We start from the raw sequence: 20,308 nt of genomic DNA, 5'->3' as shown, positions 1-20,308 counted from the left end.
CCCACCTCGAGAATGCCTTTATTTAATTCATTTTTTATGTGGTGCTAAGGACTGAACCCAGGGCTTCACACATCCTAGGCAAGTGCTCTGCCACTGAGCCCCAGCTTCAGCCCCATGTATGTTCTTATTTTGATTCTATTGACTTTTTTTGGTTCATTCTACAAACACTTATCAAGGGCATTCAGACACTGGGTCCAGGAAGCCTGTGGCCTCCGGGTCTGGGGCAGACCAGCTGGTGGTATAACTAAAGGGAGCACAAGGTGATGTAGGAGCACCAGAGGGACATTGTGCCAGGCGAGAGGACCCAGAGAGGCCTCTGCAAGGAGTAACCACCCCTAAAGACCCAAGAAGACAGGAAGGAGTGCAGAGGGCAGGCACCAGGGGCCCCAGACAGACAATCTGCACTTCGGCCCCGAGTGCTCTTCTGGGGAAGAGGAGGTGTGGAGCTTGTGATGGAGGCCACATAGCTGGCTCTCGGGGATCATCTGCTGGATAGTAATGGATGTAGAAGTGCTCCGGAATTACTACTGAGACAATGCTTCATTCAGTTAGTTATTTTGCAGTTCTGGGATTGGATCCAGGGTTGTTATACTACATCCCCAGCCCTCTTTTATTTTGGGACAGGGTCTAAGGTGCTGAGTCTGGCCTCAAACTTGTAATCCTCCGGCCTCAGCCTCCTGAGTTGCTGGACTATGGGCATGTTCCACCACACCCGGCTATAAGACATTGCTTTAGATTCTCCCTAGAGATTCTAGGGTTTGGTTGGTTTTTTCAGTGCTAAGGATCAAGCCCAGGGCTAGGGACACGCTGGGCAAGCACTCCACCCATGAGCTACACCTCAGCCCTCCGGGATCTAATGTTCCTGGAAGGGCAGCCCCTCAGTGAGGGGGCCTTGCTAGCTTGCAGTCACAGTGGGGATGGGTCCTGAAATGCTGCCATTTTTTCTTTTCTCCTTCTCCTTCCTGGTGATTAAACCCCAGGGGGCTCTACCGCTGAACTACATCCCCAGCCTTGCTAAATTGCTGAGGCCGGCTTTGAACTTGCAATCCTGGGTCTCAGCTTCCCAGGTGACTGGGATTACAGGTGAGTGCCCCCACGCCAGGCTTTGCTCCTCCCTCCCCTTCCCCTCCTCCCCCCACCCCTGTACTCCTTAGGCGCTGGGGATGGATGCTGGGGCTTCCCACATTCTAAGCATCCACTGTATCCTTGGGCTACGGAGCCTGAGGCTCTGCATTTCTAATAAGGCTCCCCTAAGGACAATGCTGTGAGGCCACTAATCCTAGCACTGCATTCTCCACCTCAGGGCTTTGCCTCTTCTGAGCCCAGCAGCTTCTTGACACTCCCCCATCTGTCACAGGCTGTCCCTCTCGGCCCTGCATTCCTGCCTAGAAAGGGCTCCTCTACATGCTACCTGCCACCTGGCCCTTAAAAGCAGTCCACCTCAGGCTCTGGCAGTGCCCACATGCAGGTCCTGGGAGCAGAGACACAAGGTCACCGAATCCCAGCACCTCTGGGTCTGGGGCCTGAAACAGGAGTGGAACGGGAAGCCAGGTGTGCAGACAGGTTTGACGAGAACCAGGGTGAGATGGTGGGGGCTCGGCTGGGACTGTGCAGGAGGAGAGAAGAATGCTGCCCAGCAACAGGGAAACGCGCCAAGAATCCTGGACTTGGGTAACAGAACTCTGGGCCATTCAGATGTTTTCTTTATGCTTTTATGAAGGCTGAAGGTGTAGCTCAGTGGTTGAGCACCGCCATCCTGGGAAACTTAGCAAGACTCTAAATCCAAATACAAACTAAAAAGAGCTGGGAATGTGGCTCAGTGGTTAAGCACCCCTAGGTCCAATCACCAGTACCAAAAAAAAAAAAAAAAAAAAGAATTAAAAACCCAGAAAATAGCAAGTGTTGGTGAGGATGTGGGATGTGTCAAGTTGGTGCAAATGTAAAATGGTGCAGCCACTGGGAGAAACAGCTTGGTCATCCTCAAAACGTTAAAAATAGAATTGCCATATGATGCAGCAATTCCACTTCTGGGTATATGAGTAAAAGAATTTGAAGAACGGTTTTGAAGATAAATTTACATATTTATAGCAACATCATTCCCAATAGCTAAAACCCAATAGCAGCCCAAGTGTCCATTAACGGTTAAATGGATAAGCAGATTATGGTATTCAGCTACAATGGAATATTAGTCAACCTTAAAAAGAAGGTAATTCTGTTAGGTGTGGTGGCACATGCCTGTAATTCCAGCAACTCTGGAGGCTGAAGCAGAAGGATTGCAAGTTCAAAGGCAGCCTCAGCAATTTAGGCAGACAGTAAGCAATTTAAGCGAGACCTTGTCTCAAAATAAAAGGGCTGGGAATATGGCTCAATGGTTGAGCACCCCTGGGTAAAATCCCTAGTACACCCTCCCACACACACAAAAAGGTGATTCTAACATATACCACAGCGTAGATAGACCTCAAGGGCACTGTGCTAGTGGAGAAAGGCTGTCACTAAAAGACAAGACCCGTATGACTCCACATGTATGAGGTGCCTAGAGCAGTCAAAAGCATAGACTGCAGAATGGGGGGTGCCAGGACTGGAGGAGGGGAGAGTGGGAGGTATTGTTGAAGGGGTGCAGCGTTTCAGTTTTGCAAGAGGAAGTTTTGGAGATGGGATCATGGATGGGGTGGTGGTTGCACAACGCGACTGTGGTAATGCCACTGCACTCTACACCTGGAATGGTCGGTGGAGCTTGTGACGTGTGCAGGACCAGGGGTTCCATCCCCAGCTCCGTGAAAACCAAAGCCCAAACCAACAACACAAAACCCCAACATGGTAAATTTATGTAATGTGAATTTTACCACAATTTTTTAAAAAATGAAAAAAAAAAAAAAAAACCAAGAAAAGAAAAAACTGAAGAACAGGATGAGGCTGGAGTTGGGAGATATGGATTTGGGCGTCACTTGCAAGGATAGAATAGTTACAGGTCGGGCAGGGCCAGGAAGGCCAGAGAGAGGGCAGGGACATTGCGGGAGAGCTGAGAACTGTGGCCAGTACAACCAGAGCACTCTCCCTGTCAGGTCCTCAGCTCTGGCCTGAACTCTGCCGATTAGTAGACTGTGAACTGGGCTGGTCACGTCACCTCTCTGAGCCTCAGTTTCTTCATCTGTAAAAGGGGGATAATATTTGTGTATCCCTCATCGTATCATCGTGAGAGTCCTTAAAACACGTAAGGGCTGGGGTTGTAGCTCAGTGGTAGAGCACTTGTCTTGCATGCAGGCCCTGGGTTTGATCCTCAGCACCAAATAAATAAATAAATAGCACTTAATACAGTGCCTGCTGCCTAGTGAAACAATGAATGTGAGCTTCTGGTAGAGGTGTATTAAAAATATTTCACAGCAGGTACAGCCCTGGTACTGACCAGTCAGCTGGTCCTTCACATTCCAGCTGAATGTCCACCCTGGCCACAGGGCTGGGGAGCAGTCAGCAGAGGGGAGACCGGTCCCTCTGGAAGTTTCTAGAAAGACTGTAGGGGTGGGGGGCTAGTTGTGGATCAGATTCAAATGCCCTCTAGGAAGTCCAGTTGGTTGAGGCAGCTTGCTGGCCTCCAAGGGCCAGATTCCAGGAGAGCAGGGCAGAGGGCGAGTGCATCTGAGGGCCTGAATGCAGAGGTCTCTGAGGAATGGGAATGAGAGGACAGGCAGAGCTGTTAGAGATGTGGCTGCAGCGACTCAGAAAGTTCCACTTTGAGCCTGGTGTAGTGGCGCACACCGGTAATCCTAGCAGCTTGGGAGGTTGAGGCAGGAGGATCCCAAGTTTGAAGTCAGCCTCAGCAATTTAGCGAGGCCCTAAGCAACTTAGCAAGACTCTGACTCTGAATAAAACATTAAAAAAAGGGCTAGGGATGTGGGATGTGGCTCAGTTATTAAGCATCCCTGGGTTTAATCCCCATATAACTCCCACAAAAAAAAAAAAAAAGAAAGAAAGAAAGAAAGAAAAGAAAAAGTTCCAGTTTGTTTTGAAGACCAGGAAATTAGGAAATTCAAAGTATGTTTGCAGGCAGATGAGCTCCTGGGATATTGAAGAGACTAGTAATTGGCAGGTCTTCAAACATATCTACCACAGGATCCAAATTTCTTTATGTTATTGTAACTTTTAATTTTTTGTAATTACAGATGTATTGAAAATTTTAAGAGTGGAAGAAGGACACCTGTGTACCTTTTAGCCATTTTCATCAGTTATTCACATTTTGCTTCGATTTTATTTTGTTTCCTTTTTTGAAGTATAATTGTAGTCAACGGAGTGTCCAAACTCTGAGTGTACAAATCAGTGAATTTTACCTATGTGGAAACCCAGTGCAACCACCAGCTGGACTGATCTAGAACATTCTGGCACCCCTGACTTTGTCACTAGGGATTGACTGTGCCCATTCTACAATTTCACATAAGTCAGATCATACAGTCTCCATCTTTCTGTGTCTAAACCCTCTCTCAACAGCATGTCCATGAGATTCATCCATTTAAAGAAATAACTATATTGAGATATGTCATAGACCATAAAACTCCTCTTTTTTTTTTTTTAAGAGAGAGAGAGAGAATTTTTTAATTTTTTTTTTTTTTTTTTTTTTTTTTTTTTTTTTTTTTAGTTTTCAGCGGACACAACATCTTTGCTTGTATGTGGTGCTGAGGATCGAACCCGGGCCGCATGCATGCCAGGCGAGCGCGCTACCGCTTGAGCCACATCCCCAGCCCTAAAACTCCTCTTTTGAAGTATATAATTTGTGATTTTTGTGGGGGAGCGGTGACTGGAGATTGAACCACTGAGCCACATCCCTGGCCCTTTTTATTTTATTTTGGACAGGATCTTGCTAAATTGCTGAGTGACTTACTAAATTGATGAGGCTGGCCTCTAACTTGTGATCCTCCTACCTCAGCTTCCCTAGTTACTGGGATTACAGGTGTATACCACCAAGCTCAGCTCTAAGAATGTTTTTATACATCCTTTCATGAATCTAAATACTCTTTTCTGCTGGGTATATTCTTATGAGTGGACTGCTGGCTCTTGGGGTATACATGTATATTAAGTTACAGCAGAAACAGTCAAACACTTTCCCAAATTGGCCGTAGAAACTCCCACTCCCACAAGCAATTTATAAGAGCTCCAGTACTCCCTCTTTGTGCTCACACTTGGTATTTTAATTTTAGCCATCCATCTGGGGAATACTGCTACGTCATCATGGATTTCACTTGCATTCTGTGATAACTTATGATGTTGAGCACCTTTTCATATGCTTACATGCTAACATTTGAATGTGTGTGGTGCCTGGATCTAAACCAGGGCCTTTCACATGTGAGCCAAAGGCCCTACCATGGAGCTACTCCCCAGCCCTGCTGTCTTTTTTTTTTTTTTTTACAATAGATGTTCCTTTTTCCTCCCACATTTTTTTTTTTTTGTGTGTGTGTGTGTTGTACATACTGATGGGATTTGTCATTACAGATTTGCTAATGCACACAATACACAATATAATAATATAACTTGGCCAATATCACTCCCCAGCAATGTAGATAGATGGTCTTGATAAATTCTGTGTACACATCCTTTGTTAGACATTAAGTATTGTAAATATTTTCTCTCGGGCTCTGGTCTGATTTTTTTACTCTTTTTAAAAAAATTTTTTTTAGTAAACATCTTATAGTCAGAGGTTTTATTTATTTACTTTTCTTAAACTGCTTTTGATTTTTTTTACTCTTAAATGTGTCTTTTAGCAAACAGATAATCTTAATGAGCTTCAATTTAATAATTTTCTTTCATGGGCTATATGTTTTTGTGCTTGATTGAGTCACGTCCACATCCCCAGCCCTATTTTGTATTACTATTATTATTATTATTTTGGTACCAAGGATTAAATCCAGGGATGCCTAACCACTGAGCAACACCTCCAGCCCTTTTTTAAAATATTTTATTTATTTAGAGTCAGGGTCTTGCTAAATTGCTTAGGGCCTCATTAAGTTGCTGAGGCTGGCTTTGAATTTGTGATCCTCCTGCCTCAGTCTCCCAAGCTGCTGTGATTACAGATGAGTGCGACCATTCCTGGCTACTTTTTCTTTCTTTTTTTTTTTTCTTTTGGTACCAGGGATTTTGAACCCAGGGGCACTTAACTACTGAACCACATCCCCAGCCCTTTGTATTTTTTTTTTTTTTGTATGTGGTGCTGGGGATTGAACCCATGGTCTTTTGTATGCAAGGCAAGCACTCTACCAACTGAGCTATATCCTCATCCCTTGTTTTTTGAGACAGGGGTTTGCTACATTGCTAAGGCTGGCTTTAAACTCACCATTCTCCTACCTCAGCCTCCCAGTGGCTGAGATACAGACAGGCGTGCACCACCATGCCCAGCTGCAGTTTTTCTTTTCTTTCTTTTTAATTAATTGATTAATTATTTAATTATTTAATTAATTTATGATACCAGGGATTAAACTCAGGAGCACTCAATCCCTGAGTCACAACCCCGGCCCTATTTTGTATTTTATTTAGAGACAGGGTCTCACTGAGTTGCTTAGAGCCTTGTGTTTGCTGAGGCTGGCTTTGGATCCTCAGCCTTCGGAGCTGCTGGGATTACAGGCATGGGCTACCACACCCGGCTTGTACTTTCTTAAAACAAGAGTTTAGAGATTTTTGCCTACTTCAAACTCGTGAAAATATTTTCCCATGCTGCCTTCCAGAAGTTTTATTGTTTGTTTTTCACATTTGGGTCTCTGACACATTCTAAACTATTTTTGTGAACTGTGTGAAGTGAGGGTTAAGGCTTAGATCTCCCCATGTGGATATGCAGTTGACCTAGAACCATGTATTAAAAAGACCATCCTAAAGAAAAAAAAAGACCATCCTTTCCCCACTTTTTGCAGTGACATTTGCAAAAGTGGGATGATGACCATGAATGTGTGGGTCTCTCACTTTTATTTTATATGCATGTGTATAAAGGTTTAAAGCAAATAATAAGGTTAGTTATAGTTATGATGTGGACTTTAATTGATGTGGACTTTAATTATTTTTACTTTTAGTATTTTCTATACCAAATATACTCTTATTTAATATGAAGACAAAACAGATGAAATGTTTTTCCAAAATATTACAGGAGTAGAGACTTGAAAGGGAGTAGGTTCTTGGAGGATGGAGTTTTTAGCTGTGTAGCAAATGAGAGGGCCTCCTTGGTTAAAGGAAAAGTACAGGCTAATGGACGGGAGAAGAAAATTCAGGGCCTGGCCAACAGAGGCCTTAGTTCCCTGGAGAAAGTGGTGCTCGAAGGCTGGTAGCTAGGAAAATGGAAATGGCTGTTGTCAATAATGCTCTGTGGTAAGTACAGCTGCTAGCAGTTTTTAAAACACTTTCAGGTCCATAGTGCCGATTTACACCTTGATATATATATATATATATATATATTTTTTTTTTTTAGGATGATTTTTCAGGTAGAATTGATTAATATACTTTCTCATCTGTATCTCTAAATCTGGCCAAGACTTTACTTTTATTATTATTGAATTTGATAGGTGAAAAAAGGCACCCTATGCAGTTTTGTTTGCATTTCTAGTGACTGATTTTTTGTAATTATTAACTATTTATACTTCATTTTTAAAATTTACTTTTCTTTCTTTCTTTCTTTCTCTTGGTCATGGCCTCATGAATTCTAGGCAAGTGCTCTACCACTGTGCTACATCCAGAGTCCTATATTTTAATTTTTAAAATTAAAAATTAATGTTTTCCTTCATTTTTATTTTAGAGTGTTTGGGGGATTTTTGTTATCAACTCAGAAGATAACTTCTGATATATATAAACTCTTTTTTTTTTTCATCTTTCTTTTGGTTTTAGATCATACTTTTTTCTTTCTTTCTTAAGTTCCTTTGGAAGAATAGTTTAGTCATAATAGCAAAGACATTCCAAAAGGAAAGAGTAATGATGAGAAATGTGCCCTCGTAGACATAAAATGTATTATAAAGCTACCACTGTTGAAGCATCGAGGAATTGGCACAGGATCACACAGGAAAATGAATGGATACAATTCAGAAATAGATTCAAGTATATACAAGAGTTCAACAGGTAATGAAGGTGGTATCTGAAATCATGGAGAAAGTGAGTGATTATTGCAAAAGTTGTTAGATTTGTTGCTCTCTCGCCAAAACAAATTCCAGTGAATCAAAGGATAAATGTAAACATTTTTAAATGAAAAAGTAACCTCTTGTAGAGAACAGTAACCAAAATAAGTAAGTGCAATTTATCTACCTAAAACAAAACAAAACCAAACCAAGGCAAACTTTTTTGTAACAAGTATCTGAAAGGACCGGTACGAGGTGATCTCGTGGAGATGCAGAGGAGCCTAGGGGGCATTCCAAGGCAGCGTGGACAGCCAGAGGAACGGTTCGGAGGCCGGGAGACGGCCGCGTGCGGGCTCTAGCAGAAGACAGTGGCCAGAACCGAACTCAGGACGCACACCCCGAATCCAGGGCTGAGGCAATGCCCGCCCCCACAGCCATCATAATTATGAAAAATACCACTTTTCCCATATATGGTACTTGAGTTCTGTTCTTTTGGTAGGGCAGGACTTAGGGAAAACAGCTCGCAGGGCGGAGTGTCAGAGCCGCGGACCTTCCCAGTCTACTCCTTCCGCGCCTCTCCCGGGCTCAGGGAAAGCACCACAACCCGCGCCCGGAGTCCTACGCGCCCGGAGCCGTCTGCTCCTGATTGGTCCCGTCAGTGTCAATTCTCGTCCTGGAACCTGGCAGTTCGTTGGACGCCCCTAGGAGGCGGGGCTCCCGCCTAGGAAGCGCGGAGGAAGGTGGAGCCGGCGGAGGTGAGGGCGGATGCGGAGATGATTCCCATCCCCTGGCCTCGGAGGCTCCGCCCACCACCTTCCTACAGGCCCGGGTGTCTGTCTGTCAAGTCCACACGAGGACTGGAGTGGGTGAGGCTAGGCCCGGGGCGGGACCGTCCCTCCGAGCTCCGCCCGGAGCGGCGCCCGTCTGGAAGGGACCCGCCTCTAAGAAGGCGGGGCGGGAAGGAGGCGAGCTGCCGAGCTGGGTGCGGTGAGGCGCGCAGATCACCGCGGTTCCTGGGCAGGGCACTGCAGCCTGAGCGAGGCTGACCTGCTGCTGCTCCCGCCTCGCGCGCTCGCCCCACCCCGCCGTCGCCCCACCGCTCGAGAAAGCCCTCTCGGCAGAAGCAGCGCCTGTTCCCCGGGACACATCCAGGTTCAGGTGAGCTAGCCCCACCGGCAGGTCCCGCCCCGGGCAGCCGGCCGGCCGAGCGGGGGCGGCGACGACCGCGCGGCGTCTAGGGTCGGCTGGCCGACGTGTGGTTCTTGGCTTCTGCGCGGCCGGGCATCGGCGCGGGCGGGCGCGAACGCCGGCGGCCACCGCCGGGCACCGCATCCTCGCGGGAGGGGCCCCGGGACCCCGCGCGGGCCCTCGGGGAGGGCGCCGCTGGAAGCGAACCCCCGGGGAACACAGGACGGCTCGGGGCCTGGCGCTCCCGGACACCACCCCAGCCCTCGCGCCTCGGCGCATTCCGGGGACCGGGCACGGGGCACCGGGAGCCCGACCTCCTCCTGCCGCCGGGGCACGCGCCGCCCCCGCCTTGCGGAGGGCCCAAGTTAGGCAAACTTTTTAACCCCTTCCCGGGAGCCGCTGTCCGCGGGACCCAGGAGAACTGGGATGAGGTCGGGGGCTCCGGGCAGCGGTTCTTTGGGAAGTTTCGGGGGTTTTGGAAACGGAGGTAACGGGCAGGCGGCGACCGCTTGGCAGCTGTCAGGGCGTCCTCCTGAGTCAGAATCGGACCATCCTGCCGCAGACTTGCGCCCGGCTGGGTTTCCGCCCTCGCCGCGGACTTCCTCATTCGCCCGGCTGCCCTCGTCGGGCGGGGGCGGGGGCGGGGAGAGGTGCGTTGGGTGCACGGGAAGGGGCGAACCGGTGGGCGCCCAGGTTGCGGGCGGGAAGGACCCCTTCCGCTCCTCCACTTTTCGCTTTTGTGGCGCGGGGAAAGAGGCCCGGGAACGCCGGCTGCGGTCGGGGCCGCCCAGGCGTGCACCTGATTCCACCGCGCCCGTGGCTGCCCCGCCCGGGGGCAGGGGGTGGGGAGGCTGGCCCTGCCTGAGGACCCAGCCCGGGGTATTGCATCTTTCCTGTTTGGGCCATTTGCGGGGTTTTCTACAACCCCCACTTCCGCGCGCAGGGGTCCTTACCCCATCCTGTCCCGAGCCACGCCCAAAGCAGGAGTGCAGCTCTCTCGTCCCTCCCCGGGGGCCCTGGGTTTCAAACTGACACGGAGCCTGGACCTACCCTCCGGGACAAGTTGGGGGCAGGGTGAGTGCCGGGGCTGCTGCCTGCGGCCCCACCCTGCGGTGTGGAGAGGGTTCCTGGGAAGTCCCAGGTCTCGGAGACGGGCGGCTCCCTCCGCTGGGCCATTGAGAGGCCCTGCCACTTCTTGGTTCGCGGCGCCCTTCTCTGGGTTTAACAGGATTTCAAAGTAACTGTGGAGTAACTGTGGAGGGGAGAGTGAGAGCCTCTCCTGCAGTGCGACATTGTGGCCACTTTGACTCGGCTGAAGCGGCCCGATAGCCTCACCTGGTGCTCTTTGGTGAGGAGGGAGGCTTCTTGAAGGCTTGTTTAGACGATCGCTCAATTAATATTAGTCAATTTAGATACGAGGCTGCCGTGGGTGGGGGAGGGTATGCAGATGCGTAACTGAGCAAATATTTAACTGACTTCTCTGTGCCAGGGACTTTGCCAGGTGGTGTGTCTGTGGGGGTGGGGGCGAGGTTGAGTAAGACCTGGCCCCTGCCCACGGGCACTTTAGGGGAGAGTTGAGACAAATCTGTAGATGACTCTAATGTGAGGTGGAGATGATGACAGGGACCCCAGAAAGGTAGTGTGAGTCAGAGGACTGGGAGAAGGGAGCCAACTTACCTTGTGAGATCCCGGACTCCTCCCGGAGGAGGCCTCTGCCCCCCCCCACCCCCGGAAGTTTACAGTCTTCAAGGAGAAACCGGGGCAGAGTGCCTGAAATACAAAGGCAGCCTGTGATGTGTGTCCCAAGCATGCCACAGACAAAGGACTCGAGGAATTTCGAGGCCAGCAAGAGGGGCCAGCAGTGTCTGGAGGCCTCCATGAGGAAGAGCACGTTGCAGTTTGTCAGACTGAGGCCTGCGTGTGGCGTTGGAGAGTGAGGAGTCCTTTAGTGGATAATTGGGGGGTAATTAAAAAAACGTCAAGAGATTGCTCCGTGTAATTCGAGAGCCAGTGTGCCCCCAGATGGCTGTGGGGTGACACCGAAGAGCCTTGTTCTTCACACTCAGCAAGTCCTGGCAGCGCAGGTGGGCAGAGCCAGGTGCCTGGAGAGCCAGGTGCCCTGCTAGCCAGCATTGGCAGGTGACCCAGCCCTGGGGGAAGGGCAGCCTGAGAGGCGCATTCTGTGGGGCCCCTGGTCTGAAGGGCACAGGAGGGTAGGGGAAAGAGAGGGCTGGGTCCCTGGCTTTCATGTTTTTTATTTTTAAACTTTTTTAACCTCAGGGGTTGGAGATGGGACAACTTCTCTCTTGAAGGATGAAGGACGCATGTTAATCACAGCCTGCCTTTTCCCTGCTCTTGCTCCAGAAAAAACAAAACAAGGATCTGTTAGCTCTTTAAAAGAAGAAAAACACACTCAAAAAATGCAGCATTGTTGTGTGGCCTGGTAGGGTATTGCTAGAAACCAGGCTGGCTGGGCTTTCTTCACTTCCTCTTCTAGCTAATCCTTCAATAAAGTACTTAAGACAGCCTTACCAGCTTGACATCTTTATTTCAAAAGGAGAGGAGGGGTTGGCAGTTGTTTTCTTCTGAGCCTGGCCCTACCCTTTTCTTGGAGGGGGAGAAAAACCTAAAGCAAAGGGGGGAGGGAGAAAAAAAAAAAACAACAACCCTGCCTTGACAGCTTCCTCCCCAGCATCATGTTCCAAAAATATTTAGAATAACAAAATCTGTGTGTCCTCTTAATTAAACAAACGTCCTAATTTACTGAGCATAAAACAGCATCTCTGCCCGTGGGGGCAGGAAGTGCATTTTTCCTTTGTGCAGCCCCAGAGAGTCACTGCTTCTCCACCTTAACCCTTGGTGTGCTGAGCCCCTGAGCTCACAGTCTTGGGTGACAGTAGATGGAGCCCTGGCTGCCGCTCTGGGCAGTGGTGCCCTGTGGTTTACAGAATCCTATTCTTAGACCTGGGAACAGTGGGGTCATGGGAAGAACATAGAGTTGGAGGTAGATGGAGATCAGATCCTCACCTTATCTTACTAGCTTTGTGACCTTGGGCAAGAGAGATAATTTCCTGGAACTCAGTTTCCTCATGTGTAATGGGAGAATCGAGCCTATCCTATAGGATCAGATAGGAGAACTGGAAGGAATAAGGTACATAAAGTGCCTATGTGGCTGTATAAATTTTAAAATATGTATATTGTACACACATGTGTGCATTTTTTTTCTTTTTTTAAGCGTTTATACCCTGGGGTTGTTGGGTGAGAGTGGGGGTGCTTTGTTTCCCAAGCTCTGAGCTCAGAGTTCTTCTCACTTCTAAAAAGGTGCGCATGAGCAGTGCTTGTGGCCTACGAGGCCCCAAGTGGTTGTGGACACAGTGGTCCTGAGGCCCATCTGTTGATGCTTTTGCAGAGATGCACTTGATGAGCTGTGCTGGGTAACCTTGTTACAGGGCCTGGGCAGAAGATGCACAGACTGACTCCAGTCTTGGTTCTAAAACTGTTTCCGGAGGTCTACGTGATGGCGGGTTTTGTGTGAAGAGCACTGGTCTTGTATATCTGGGGACGCAGCTCCCAGCTCTGACTCTGCTTGAGAGTATGTTTGATTTTGGTAGAAAATGCCATATTCCCTAAAAAGATTATCAATTTATGTGTCTATCAGTTATGCATAGGAATGACTGGGAAACTAAAGAGAAGAGTAATTTAAATTCCTCCAAAGTGCTGCTGTTTCCAAGGCACTCTTGTACCTTGTTAGCGGGAGTGTGTCTTGCACAACTACTTTTTTTTTTTGGTGGAAGGGTACAGGGGATTGAACTCAGGGGCACTCAATTACTGAATCACATCCCCAGCCCTATTTATTTTTTATTTTTAATTTTTTTTTTTTAAAGAGAGAGTGAGGGAGAGAGAGAATTTCAATATTTATTTTTTAGTTTTTGGCGGACACAACATCTTTGTATGTGGTGCTGAGGATCGAACCCGGGTCGCACGCATGCCAGGCGAGCGCGCTACCGCTTGAGCCACATCCCCAGCCCCCCCTATTTTTTTTTTGAACTTATTTATTTATGTATGTATGTAATGTGGTAGTGAGGATCAAACCCAGTGCCTCACACATGCCAGGCAAGAGTTCTACCACTGAGCCACAACCTCAGCCCTATTTTGTATTTTATTTAGAGACAGGGTCTCACCGAGTTGCTTAATTAGCACCTTGCTTTTGCTGAGGCTGGCTTTGAAGCTCACGAGCCTCCTGCCTTAGCCTCCCCAGCCACTGGGATTACAGGTGTGCGCCATCATGCTTGGCTACAACTACTTTTTTAAAAGGTAGTTTGTCGATGTCTGTCTAACTGCCTTCTAGGAATTTATCCCACAGATAAACTTGAACAAGCAAAAGGAAATGTCTGAGAATATTCATTATAGCATTCATTGTCAGAGAAAAAGACAGGAAACAAGCTAACTGTCCATTCCAAAATTGAAGTTATCCTGGTACAGCTGTGCAATGAAAATCCTTGTAGTCCTTAAAAAGATGAGGCTGATCTACGTGAACTAGAGAGGACCTGCTCTCCAAGATAGGTTGTAAAAGAAAACTAAATGCAAAGTCATGGGCACAGGTGCTCCCTTTTGTGTAAAACCTGGCGTATCACCTCTGCTCCTGTGCATAGGCTATTTCTCAAAAGATACTGAGACCCTGGTGGTAATGGCCGTCCCTTGTAAAGTCCCAGGCCAGAGAAGTGAGGGTAAGAGTTCCTTTTCACAGAATACTACTAAAAATAAGGGCGGGGGGGGTGCTGGGGTTGGGGTTGTAGCTCAGCAGTAGAGTGCTTGCCTTGCATGCCTGAGGCCCTGGGTTCAATATCACCACATAAAAAAATAAATAAAAATAAATGTATTTAAAAAATAACAAGGGGGTGCTGGGGATGTAACTCAGTTGGCAGAGTGCTTGCCTCACATGTACAAGGCCATGGGTTCGATCCCCAGCAACACACACACACACACACACAAAATAATAAGTGGGCTGGTTGACCAGTCTCATCTTTAAGCTGCATTGCCCTAGGTTGTAAATTTCATATTCAGTGCTGACCACTTGCAGGGAAGGACAGAGGGTCTTAGAAGTGCTTGAAAACTGTTTGGTTCTGTTGTATTCTTGTGTGTGTGTGTGTGTGTGTGTGTGTGTGTGTGTGTGTATTTTATGTGGTGCTGGAGATAGAACCCAGTGTCTCATGCATGCTAGGCAAGTGCTCTACCTCTGAGCCACAACCCCAGCCCCTGTTGTATTCTCTGTCTCTCTCTCTCTCTCTCTTTTTTTTTTTTGTGGTGCTGGGCCTTGTGCAGGAGAGGTAAGCGCTCTACCGACTCTACCAGCGGAGCTGTATCCCCAGCCCGGTTCTGTTGTATTCTTAACAGTTCACATTTTTGCTACAGTGACCTCTTAGGCCATTAACTGATCTCTACTCCCTCATGTTCTGGGAATTGGTAAATGATTAGTTTTCTTTGTTTATGAAAAAAGGAAGCCCACATGTGCTTCTGGAAAGAATTTTGGGATACCAGGGTTCCCACAGTTTGCCTAGCTCTGTCCTTTTGTCCCAGGAAGCCCACCATGACCAGAAGGCTAAATCAGACCTTCGCTTGGGTCCTTTTCTCTATTTTTTATTTATCTGTTTATTTTGGTACTGGGGATGGAATCCAGTGTGCTTTACCACTGAGGTATACCCCCAGTCTTTTGAAACAGGGTCTCCCTAGGTAGCTGAGACTGACCTCAAACTGGAGATCCTTCTGCCTCAGCCTCCCAAGTTGCTGGGGTTGCAGGTGTGCACCACTGGGTCCCCTGGTCTTCCTCTTTTTTAACTTGAGGTCATTGCCTCACTATATAGAGCCCCTTTCTCTTCCAGCTCAGTTGTCTCCCAGACATCTGGCCTGTGTTTTTTCTGCATTAACAACACGGGGAAAGCCCACCTTCTTGAGAAAATGTGATCAAGGGGCATTGTGGGTGGGAGGACCCTGACCCTCTGCTCCAGGAAGGCCTGCCTCAGTTTTTGATAGTGGGTGCTGGAGATGCTGCCGCAGCCTGGTGGGCTCCTTTCCCTAGGGAAGGCTGTGGAAGACCCTACCAGAGTCCTGAGCAGGCCTGGGCCCTGCAAGGCAGCGTGAGGAGTGGCTGAGTCACTCAAGCACACGATGAGCCTGCCTCCACATGGGCAGGTGGTTTGTGAGGGGGATGCCCTGTGGCATGGATCTGCCCCCAGTGCCCCTACCTGCCCCTTTTAGGGCACAGGGGGAGCTGCCGCCTGGGTCTGATGCGAGTCTTTAAAAAAGAACTGAGGCTGGCTGTGCTGGAACTGGGCCCTGTTTTGCCCCCTTCAAGCCTGGGTGAGTCAGTGCCCAGGCAGGTGGCCGGAGCAGGGCCCTGGCTGCCTCAGACTGAGGACTCTCCTGCAGCTGTCTGCCTCTGCATCCCTCCTGCTGTGGCTGCAGGGAGCCTCACAGGACCTGGGAAGGAAGTCACCACTGAAGGGTGTGACTTCCTGCCCAGGCAGGTTGGGCCCAGGCCTGTGCAGAGGTTTGAAGGTAGCTGTTCTTGCCCCACCCTGAAGTCCCTTTTTGCAGCCACCTTTCCCCCGGACCTCCAGGTCCTTATGGCAGAGGAGAAGGGGCCTTCTGGGGAGGCCCCTCTTGCCCTGTGGGCCCTTGCGATGCCTGCCCTCCAGTGTGGGGAGCTGTAGCTGATTTCTTTCTTGTAGAAGGTTGTCACTGACCAAAGGGACATTTACATGTTGGAAACTTGGGCCTGAGGTTTTCTTCCTCCTTTCATTTTAACTTCAGTTCTTCTTTGTTTGCTCCTTCGGTTCTGGGGGTTGAACTCAGGGGGCTGTACCACTGAGCTACTGCCCCACCCTTTTTTTTTTTTTTTTTTTGAGACAGGGTCCCGCTCATTTGTCAAGGCTGGGCTTGAACTTTAAGTTCTCCTGCTTTAGCCTCCTGAGTCGCTGGGTTTATAGGCGTGTACCTCCGTCCCTGGCTAGTTAAAAAAAAAATAATTATTTTTTCCCACTTAAAGAAGGAGTGGCTTGCCAAGGCTCCTTCTGTGAACTGGTAGGAAACCTTGGCTCCTGGTTTCACGCAGCCCCAGTTCTCCCTCTCAAACCCAGGAGGCTGCGTTTCAGAGTTTTTAAGTGACTCCATCCCCTCTGCTCCATGTGGTTTAGCCAGCAACACGCTCGGCTCCTGGGTCTTTCCACCCAGGTCCTCTTCCGCACCCCAGTCTTTTCCTTTGCGGGAGGAGGTTAAAGAATGGGAGAGGGATTTGGGTTTCTCTGAACTTCTTCCAGGTGGGTGGGGCCATTGGGCTGGAAGTTCCCAGGGCTCAGAAAAGCCAGTAGCTCGCATGGGGTGGTGCCAGGCAGGGGTGGGCCACTCAGAAAGCCATGGCTCCCACTGTCCTCTCACCAGGCCCGTCGGGGCTTCCAGTAACTTTGACTCGCTCAACTTCTCTGGTGACGGATTCTCAACCTAGAACCCGTGGTACAGGGAGCAGGGCAAGGGCTTGGGGGCAGGCAGACCCGGGACCCCCCAGGCTCTGCCTCCCAGTGAGCTTCCGCCTCCCCAGCACAAGCTGCCTGCCTCTGAGGACTGTGAATCTGTGTGAAATGTCCTTGTCCTCGTCGTCCTCCTCCGTGTTGTATTATGGACAGCAGCATTTATCCTCGGGTGGTAGGAAATATGTTTGAGTTTTAGAGATTTTAAGTTTGTCCCACAAGGTGTCCCTTGACAACGAGGTGCGGTGGCTGAGATGACGGGAGTAGGCTGCCAGCAGGCGGCAGGCACCGAGTGGCCTTGGTGCCAGGGCTTCCCAGGCCAGCAGCTTGCTCCTAGCCTGATGCCACACAATGGTCAGGCCGCTCAGAGCTGGCCAGAGCATTGAAGGAAATAGCCATGGAGGCACCTTTATTTGGAGTTGTCCTTGCGCAGAAGCCACTGCTTCCTGTGTTCTACGTGAAGTCACTGGGCTGCAGAGGGCAGCTTCCTGTCTGATAAACACAAAGAGCCGAGGCTTTGGAAGTTTGGGTGACTTAGTCCCCTGGGCAGAAGGAGGGAGCTGTTTAGAGCTCACTGGGCTGTGAGGAGCTGGAGGTCAAAGCAGGTCCCTTTTATCGCTGTTCCCAGGCCGCAGCCTCGCGCCTGGCACAGTCAGCCTCCAGTCCTTGTTTTGTGAATGGGACTGGAGTCTCCCTGATGCCTTTGCTTCAGGTATGGGCTGGGGCTGGGGGACAGAGAGGCCCAGGCGGCCAAAGACTCAGGCGTGCCTTGTAATGATGCCTCCCAGCGGGGCTGGGGACGCACTTGGGAATCCCTGGGGTGAGAAAGGTGGTGGTGGGGGATGTTTCAAAGTTTGAATTGTTTTTCTTCCTCCTCTTCCTCCTTTCCCCCACTGGTGTTGGGGATTGAACCCGGCCTGAGCCTGCCAATAAGCACATGCCCTGCCACTGAGCTGCGTCCCCAGCCCTGGTTTTTAATATTTAAGAGCCCACTATTGAGTGTAAGGGAATGGCCCTCCAGTTTCTTTGCCATCAGTTGACAGGGACTCCTCGAGGTCTTGCTGTGTGTCCTGCACCGTGCTGGCTTTGGTGTGGCTTCACCAGAGTTGGAAGGCTGAAAGAATTCCCTGGCCCCAAGGAGCCTTTCCTTCTAATAGGGAGTCAGGAGGTGGGGACTTGACAGCAGGCGGGCCCGGGGTGTCTGAGTGGTCAGGGACTTTTAGCATCTGGAGCCAGGTTCCTGGAGGCTGGAGTTGCCCACGAGGAAGAGGGAAGATATGGGAGGGGGCAAGGGAGGAAAGGACAGGGGTGGGCAGAGCTGTGGCCCCAGCTTTGTTGATAATCGTCATGGTTAAGTTTGTGGGGCTCCTGTGTGTGCTGGGCTCATACTTTTGTGTGGTTTGATTCACTGAGTTCTCCCCTTGTTCCCATGAGGTAGGAAATCATCCCATTTTGCAGATGAGGTCATCATGCAGGGGTCAGACTCTGGTGCTGACTGTAGTTGGAGGAGTGGCCCCATAGATGCCCTTGCCTTGCGGGTGGGCACCCATGAGGGGCATGTGCCTCCCCCCTTGCCAGTTGGCCCAGAGGTTGTCAGAGGCACGGAGCTCTGGCCCCTGGTGGAATGGGGCCTGCGTTCCATGCTGAGCTGCCCACTCAATGGGGTCGCCGTGTTGCCTTGGCTACCGGCTTCACCTTTAACTCCAAGCGACTATTTCAAGTGAGTGTGACTGGTCCTCAGGGAAGGCAGGTGAAGAGAAGGGCTGCTGGCGTGAATCCAGGCCTGAAGGATTCCTGCTGTGCCTGCCTACTTTGGCTGGGCCCCAGGTACTGCCCAGGCCAGGGGCCTGAGGCCTGCCACCTTCTCCTGGTGGGCTCCTCTCGGCATCTGCAAACTTGCATTCTTGCTTTCATGTGTCTGCCTGTCCCACCCTTTGTCCCTCGGTGGCCATATTCAACTCTCCCTGTGTGCAAGGCACTGGGCCAGGTGCTGGGGTGCGAGGGGAGGGAGACGTGGAGCCTCGTTTCTGGGAGCTGATGTCTTCTAGCAGGTACAGGTGCCGGGAGCCTGGGGAGGCTGAGAGGACTGCCTGGAGGAGGCTGCATCTGAACTGATCGATTGCAAGGTGTGGACAGGGCAGGGCTTGTCCAGGGCTCAGGGCTAGGACCTTGTTCAGTCACTCAGACGCCATCGAAGTTCTGTTCAGAGGTGATTCAGGGTGCCCAAAGCCTTGTGAGTCATCTGGGCTGGTAAAAGGTTTTTCTTGGGAGCTCCTGGGCCCAGCTCCCTCACAGGCCGGGGTAGCCCATTAAGCCAGGCTTCCTTGCGCCATTTCCTGGGAAGTGGGAGTGCAGGCCTCCACTCCCAGGTCATTAATCTCCGGTGGACTAATGCTGGGAATTCTCCCTGTGCCCTCTGCTTGTGTGCGAATCATTCCCAAAGGACTTGGGGTGAGATTTTTTTCACAGAATATTGAGAGGCATCATCGTTATTGGATCAGTTTCCCTTTCAGGACAAGTAAGGAGTAAGTTGTTTATAGGGTGAGGGTTATAGCAACGGAGCTGGCAGGAAGCGCGTTTCCCCCTCACCCCGGCCACTCTTGCGTCTCTCTGGGTTTCCTGTCCACACACATGTAATTTTACATAAGCAGAATGGATACTGTGTGTTCTCACTTATCGGCTAGAATATGAAGTTTCCTATGTGGTAGCAATCTCCACAATGAATATTTTAACCGCCATGTTATGGTCCACTGAGGGGAAGAATCATTATTTACATTGCCAGAAAGTTCCATGAGTTTTATTGACTCTTGGAAATTCATTCATTCAGCAGATACCTCCTGAGCATCCACCTAGCTTTCTGCGGGCCAGGCCAGGCCACAGGTGCCTGAGAGGTCCTGGTTGTGCTCTTGGGGGGGCTTGGGTCTAGACTGGGGAATAGCAAGTGCTTCCCTGTGGTGTTGTGGTGTGAGCTGGGTCAGAGGACAAGGTGGCTTTCTGGGTGCCTAAATCCAGCTGATGGAAAACACGTAAAACCACTTTGTCATTAGTGGTGAGAAAGCTTAGCGATGTGGACCCCGGAGCTGGGCAGTCTTTCCAGAGCTCCTTGGAGAAGATCTTCCACCTGCCGCTGCCCGCCTGGTGTGTGCTGGTGGCAACAAGGCCCGGGCCAGAAAGCCCCCTAGGGGGAGGGGGGGCCCAGCCCCCTGGGAGGCCCTGGCAGAGAAAGTGGGTAGGAGGCCGTGGGGGGTGAGGATGGAGGTGGAGGTCTCTGAAGGGTCCAGATGCCACAGCAGGCACCTTGGGCTCTGCTGCGGCCCTCCTCCCTGGCAGGATTCAAGGATTGTAGCAGTAAATTGCAACAGTTTAGTTTTGTTGTAAAGAGGAAGTTTCAGAATCCTAGTGGCTGCTTTTGAGCCAATATAGGCTTGTTGTGAGGGTGGCTGGGCACGGGGGAGAGGCTGGTGGCCCTGGCTGGACGCTGGGCTGGAGGGCTGGTTGGCCTTGTGTTCTTCCTTGCCAGGTGCA

The 20,308-nt window shown here is 50.1% G+C and overlaps 1 protein-coding gene across 1 annotated transcript in view; it reads left to right on the top strand.

Annotated features, from left to right (window-relative positions):
* The first annotated feature begins 9,029 nt into the window (after positions 1–9,029).
* Myh9 (myosin heavy chain 9) overlaps positions 9,030–20,308 on the top strand; it is an 82,421-nt gene continuing 71,142 nt past the window's right edge. Inside the window, exon 1 of the mRNA XM_076855121.2 lies at positions 9,030–9,230. The gene's annotated coding sequence lies outside the window, so the exon portion shown is untranslated. The remainder of the gene's footprint in view (positions 9,231–20,308) is intronic.

Source organism: Callospermophilus lateralis, chromosome 4, assembly GCF_048772815.1.
Source record: "Callospermophilus lateralis isolate mCalLat2 chromosome 4, mCalLat2.hap1, whole genome shotgun sequence".
Lineage (NCBI taxonomy): Eukaryota > Metazoa > Chordata > Mammalia > Rodentia > Sciuridae > Callospermophilus > Callospermophilus lateralis.
This window is presented reverse-complemented; position numbering and strand designations above follow the sequence as displayed.